Genomic DNA, 6,658 nt, shown 5'->3' with positions numbered 1-6,658 from the left:
AGAGCTATAAACCAAGACTCTATAATGACCTTAAAAAAAGAATGTGTCATGTTCCTGCCAGCCACGTTCAGGAGCTCCACATCCATGCTCTCATTTAGAGGCCTGATGTGAATGGCTGATAAAAAAAGAATCTTATTGATGCCCAGTATGTACTCACTAAAAGCAAGTCAATATGTAAGAACTTACCCAAAGAGTGGAATTGCACTGTGGCTGTTGAAAGCTGGGAGCTAGACAGCAAGCAATTCTGTGTAACAGAGAAATGGAATGGATTTATGGATTATATCCTTCTCTCAAGAACAATAGTGAACTGCAGCTTGTAGTATCTATAAAGTGCATGACTGTTAGAGACAGAAAAATGATCCTTAAATATAGACTTGTTATGCTTTTTTTATGCTTCATATATATTTAAGCTTATATTGCTGCAAGTATACTCTCTTAGTTATTTTTTTATGTCTGACTTTAGAGATTGGCATCAGTGTAATTTCTTTATCACTGCAACATATGGTAGTCTTCTCTGCTGCCAAAACATGGACATGTTTCAGCCTCAGGGTACAGCTGGGTTGAACTTAAAACTGAGACTGTTTTCAAACATAGACCCAGAATTTTATTTTACTCCGACACCATAAAGAAAAATTGAAAACTCCATCTCCACATTGTCACTGGAACCTCTATGAACACAATGCCTAGTGGCACCAATTAGTAACAGAAGAAAACAAATTTTACTCAGGTGTGTAACAGCTGAAATGACACACAGTGACTACTATCTCAGGATCGTGTATCACTCAGCTGTCTACGCTGTTGAGTTCTTCAGATCCCAGCATGGATTTGAAAGATTTTGAATCTTAAAGAGTTGTCTGTGGTGAATTTCCCACATAACCACAAATTACTAGAATCTCAGTTCTTGTGCAATAAATGATTCTGTAAAATGTTTGTTCTCAAGGGTTCCTTACAATTCATCTGCACTTAACATTGTTTCCCCTTAAAGGTCTGCTCCTGATTTGCAAAGCTGAATGTAATACATACTGCTACATATTACCTCAACATTCTGAAAATCAGCCAGGTGAACATAGCCAAATCCTAGCTGTATTTGAAAGAGTAGCAAGTACCGCTATTTTGAATAAAATCATAAAAATATCAAACACTGAGTTCTGAGCAGTTTGCTCAGCTTATGGTTTTACAGGTCACATGGCATAAGCAACCAAACAGGATGAAGGTCCAGCATTAAAAAAGGGGGAAAACATACATGCAATTTTATTATCCAGCTTTGCAGCTAGAGCTAGAAAAAACCTGTATTTCTGCTCATTGAGTAGAGCTGGCAGACATCAGTTGCATGATAGTACCTGCTTAAAAGAAGTCCACTGGGCAGAAAAGAAGTAAAACAGGTGAGAGAATAACTACTCCCTTCTTAATAGCAGATATATGAATCTGTGTTACATATAACATTGGTGGCTGCTGATTTGACCTGGTTCTTTCTTCTGGAACAGGTGACATTCCTTTGAGGAAGAAGGAGGTATCTGTTAGGCAGCAGGGTACAAAGATCCTGTCTGAACCTTGCAGTACTTCCCCTGCTGTGCAGATTCAGAATACACTTCTGGATGCAGCACTTAACATTTACAGAAAGGAGAACAGAAGAAAAAGACAAGAAACTAACAAAAGTGATCTGAGCAACCTGTTGAGAGGTAAAATGCTGGCCGCTGCTTTTTGTTGTTTTTCCTCAGTCTCACTTCCCTAGATTCCCTCTACTCCCAAAGAAAAGTTTGGCATGGCTCAGGCTGAGGCTGCCTTCAACAGAATCATTTTCTGCTTTTCAGCTCTTGCAATCAAAACAGTCTGGCATGTTAAATGTGACAATCCACAGTTTTTGTTTCTGTGAAGTAGGAGGTGTATTTCCAACATCAAGCAAGCGTATTTCATTGCTAGCGCTCTGAAATTGTAGCTCCTTAACTTGGTGTATGGTTGCTACAAGAGTGGTTGGAGGCTCTGCTTTCTGAGGAATCTCATGACCAGGGCAAAAGAGTCATAGGATGCCTGGCAAGGGGGAGCAGGGGTAGAGACTGGAGAAAAATTCTCTGGAAAAAGAGAGAAGAATCATGAATCATGGCAGGAAGAGCTGGGTAGATTTCCCAGGTAATGATTGATGTAGGTGTGCTACAGATACTGGCGATATGAGGTCTCAGCTAATCCATGTACATCAGGGTTTGAACTGAGACCCCTTCACTTTGCCAGCTTCTCTGGAATTTGTATACTGGAAGCAGAAGAAAATCTAGTTACCATAGTCACTGTATAGAGTACTATAGAGTATGTGTCCATTCATAGTGGCACTTGTACAGTCTGGAAACTTTTGTTTGAAAGCCTGTATTTTTCATGTGCATGGCTGGTGCTGTTTTATCATGGGAAGAAGAGCTTCTGTACTCATGCTGGAAGCAGAACCATAGCTCTGCCAGGTCAGTGGATTCTCCTTATGTCAGCAAAGAGTTGAACAATTTTTAGAAGATATGATGTCCAGAACACAATATGCCTCTTTTCATCAATACAAATGAAAAATCAACAAACAAAATGAAAAACACAGAAACCAACCTTGAATGGAGTATTTGATGGATTCACAGAGGAACAGTTGACAACTATCTGAACTTAAGAAGAAGAATGGGGAGTTAATTATGAACAGACACTTGCACATGTGGCATTAATCCTTGAAGTCAGAACACAGGATTCTCCTTAAGTAAACAAACAGTGACAAATGCTGAAATATGGAGAAGCAGTTCCTTATTTCAGGTAGTGAGAATCCTTTGTTACAGATGGTTTATGGTCTTTCACAACTGTGCCTATATTTGACTCCCTGTAAAGGAGGTATAAAAGTGTGTTCTTACCTCTAGAGTTCCATAAATTGAATATATAGAAATGGCAAGGATAAGACTAGGAACCATCAGTGTGTCAAAGCAGAAAGGTAGCATGACTTTTGAGTAATCTGAAGTAGAAAATGCAGCTTGTACTCCTGTGATTCTGCTTTTTAAGGTTTATGATTTTATGTGATTAAGAAAGAAATGAAAATGTGACCTGAATAATGTGCAGATAAGTCTGAGTCTCAATTTAAATTTAAAATCTTTTGCTGACATAGATAACTGGATTTGGATTTAAAAAATAAAACATACAACAATCATGGTAATTTAGCATGGCTGTTTCAATAAATGTTAATATATTGCCATTATACCCAAGGCAAAAAAAGCTATTTTATTGGTATACTTCATTCTGCTGAGCATGGATAAATGTCAAGGCCAGTATCACAGCGTATAGATGTGCTGCTCTATCCAGGCTAACCTGACCAAACTTGCACTGAAACAGATAAGTGCTTACATAGGCACTAACACCATCTGAATGGAACTGCAGCTTACTGTCAGTATACAGCACTATGGACAGAAAGGAATAACAAAGACTCACCTGTATGGATATGACCTGAGGGCCAAAGAATTCTCCTTGACCTATTTTATTTGGTAGCGTAGATACTCCTTTATAAGCTATTTCACGTTTTCAAACAGAAAACTTTGAAAGATAAAAAAGAAATATATTAAAAAAAAAAGTGACTGGTTTTCTGTCCAGGCACTTGTGAGTTAGCTGGTGTGCCATGCAGCCAGGTGAGCATGATGTTCACGCAAGACATGGGAGCTAACTAGCAAAAAAAGGGTTCTCCTCTAGAGCCAGCACTCTGTTGGACCATTGCCTTAAACTGCACTGTTAAGCACAGAAAAAGATGTTTGGAAGTAGTTTCAGAATGATGGATTACACACTGGGAATAAGACATGCTGTGCATTTTTATTTCTGCTCAGATAGCAAGTTGTAATAACATGTGATACTAAAAAAGGTCTACATCCTATTGAAACAACAACAAAAAAAAACTTTTTTTTTTTTTTCTTTTTTTTTTCTTTTTAAACCTGAATTCACTGCTCAAATGATCCATCAGTTCAGGAATGGAGTGGAAATAGAACAATCTGGTCTGAATCCAGAAGGGCTGAGATTTGGCTGTGGGGTAGCTTTGTACATTTGAGGGAAATAGACAAAAAGCAGCAGGGAAGGAGACATTCTATGGAATTTATTATAGGAAACATTTGGCCTGTGACAGCAGGGGCAATGGATGACAATAAGCCCTCCTTTCCATACAAGTAACAAGAGCATATGATTGTTTGTGTATGTCTGTGCATGTCTGTAAATGATGTCCACTGGGGATGTGAAACTGTGAGCATGGAAACTATTTCCTGTCTCCTGGTATGTTCAGAAAAATACAGTTGTACATATATCGCTTGAAAGGCACAGGGCGCAAGTGAACAAGCCATCATCTGGTTCTCCAAGTGGAAGCAACCTGCAGCATCTCAACTGCTGGCTAAGACTAACACAAGAACCATTGCCATTCAGCTCCCAGTCTCTAGGAGCAATAAAGCCAACACAGGAGAGAGCCTCTCTGGCAAACACAAATCATTCATTAATAAAATGCTAAACTGTAAACAGTAGTAACATCCAAACTCCTCGGACTTTTACTAGTATTAGAAAATAAAGAACACACTTTCACAGTTTTTTCTTTTTTTTTTTTTATAACAGCTTTATTTCCATTTCAGCTTACTATGCATTTTCTTACTCTCAATATTTTCAATTTATTACTTCAATTTAAAAAAACAAACAAACAAACAAACAAAAACACCATACACATTTATGACTTAGAAAGACAGAACACGTTTGAAAAAAAAGATTGAATTTTAGCAGGAAGTGCCACTACTGTGTTTGAAAACTGTAGTGTTACTTTCTATTCTGCTTTCCAACCAGTACAAGGGAGGTGCCAGAACTTGATGTGCTGGAGCAGGTTGCCCTGTGAAGCTGTGGATTCCCCATCTCTGGGGCTGTTCAAGGTTATATGGAGCCCTGGGCAACCTAACCTAGTTCTTGATTTAGTGGCTGGCAACCTTGCCTGTGACAGGGAGTTGAAACTAGATGAACTTTGAGGTCTCTTACAGTCCAAGCCATTCTATGATTTCATGATATGATGGAAGATCCTAAAACACATTTAAAACAACAGACCAACAGTCTGGTATCTGCAGCAATCTAACTTACGTAAGGTTCATATTATGAGAATATTCATGCAGAACATGCAGTAATCTGCTTGTGGAGATTGTTGGTTTTGCACATTTAAGCACCGGTAGAGAGAGCAGATTACGTCTTTCCCCATGCCCAGAAAGTAAGTAGGAAGCATCCGCAGAAGGTAAGAAAAAGAAGACAATACTGTACCATTAGTGCAATTAACCATTTCATGATCGCCCACTTTTTCCAAACAGATTAAGTTATTAGAGAAGGACAAATAAGTTTTCACGCCTCCTCTGATTTCTGAACAAAAGGTAAAAGAGTGCAGGAGCAATTTGAAGAAACCTAGAAGTCTAAGTTCTTGTGGACATGTGAGGTGGAATTTCCACCTGGTGCAAGGAGGAAGCTGACACTATGCCCAGAAGGGGTACTTTCCCAGAATCTTGGGAGGAATTTTATTCCAAGATGAAGCTGATCCATGCCACAAACTGTTGAAGAAAAGCTTAAATTTGATAGAATTCTTGAGCTACTGCTAAAGAACATGGGTTTTGCATTATCTTATGCATGTAGGAAAGTGTGGTAAATTTGTTTTGATCTTGACAATGTTTTATATAAAGAAATCTGCCTTCAAGAAATCTCTGTAAATCCACAACTGTGCAACAAGTTATAATGCTGGAGCCTTGAAGGTTATTCATGCCCTCATTATACAATTTTAAAATCTACTTTTAGTACATAGAGATAGTATTTCTTTAAATAACTTGGGACCTCTTTAAATGGTCTATATTAGAAGCCCCCAGAGCAACCTGATGTTTACATATTTAGGTACTGTATCTCTTATATATCATTAGTAAATGGAATTGTTCAGAATTTTTCTGAGCCCCACATGCTTCCTCCAGACTTTTGATGCTGTGGAAATAAGAAACACACAAAGGTCTCTCTAACTTCAGCAATGGCCACGTTATTGCTGAACAGTATTCTAATGTATTCTCTACCAACAATTCATATATGTCAACTGTCAGGGAAATAGTAATACATACAAATGAAAAGGAGAAAGCTCAGAAGTGGTAAGGGAGATCTACTTGAAAACCTGTAAGGTTAATTTGTTGTGTTATTGCACATGAGATATAATGTATAGGAATACTACAAATACTACAAAATTAATTAATATAACTTATTTGTGTCAACTATCTCTTCCTTTGTGGACTAGCCAGTCAAACCTCACCTTTTTTACTTACATTAATGGGCACTGCTGCATCAGCTGTAGAACAAATCCTTTGTAGTGGGTATCACTGCTGTTAGAGCTGGAAAATTTCTGCAATATGTTGCAATAACTGACATTGTACTGCTCTTAAGTTTAAAAAAAATATATATATATTTTAAATCATCCTTTATAGTAAGTGAATCAAGTGGAGAATAGTCAGGGAAAAGTCCATTTTTTCCCTGACCATCAATATGAGTACATGTAGTCTCAATATTTCTGATAATGACTTGCACAAGATGTTTCAGATGCAGATGCAGAACAAACAAACAAACCAGCCCATACAGCAGATAACAGAAGATAGTAATGAGAATCTTTCCTCACAAGGATTTTCTTCCT

The sequence above is a fragment of the Lagopus muta genome, chromosome 2 (genome assembly GCF_023343835.1).
Source record: "Lagopus muta isolate bLagMut1 chromosome 2, bLagMut1 primary, whole genome shotgun sequence".
Taxonomy (NCBI): domain Eukaryota; kingdom Metazoa; phylum Chordata; class Aves; order Galliformes; family Phasianidae; genus Lagopus; species Lagopus muta.
Note: the sequence above shows the minus strand (reverse complement) of the source record.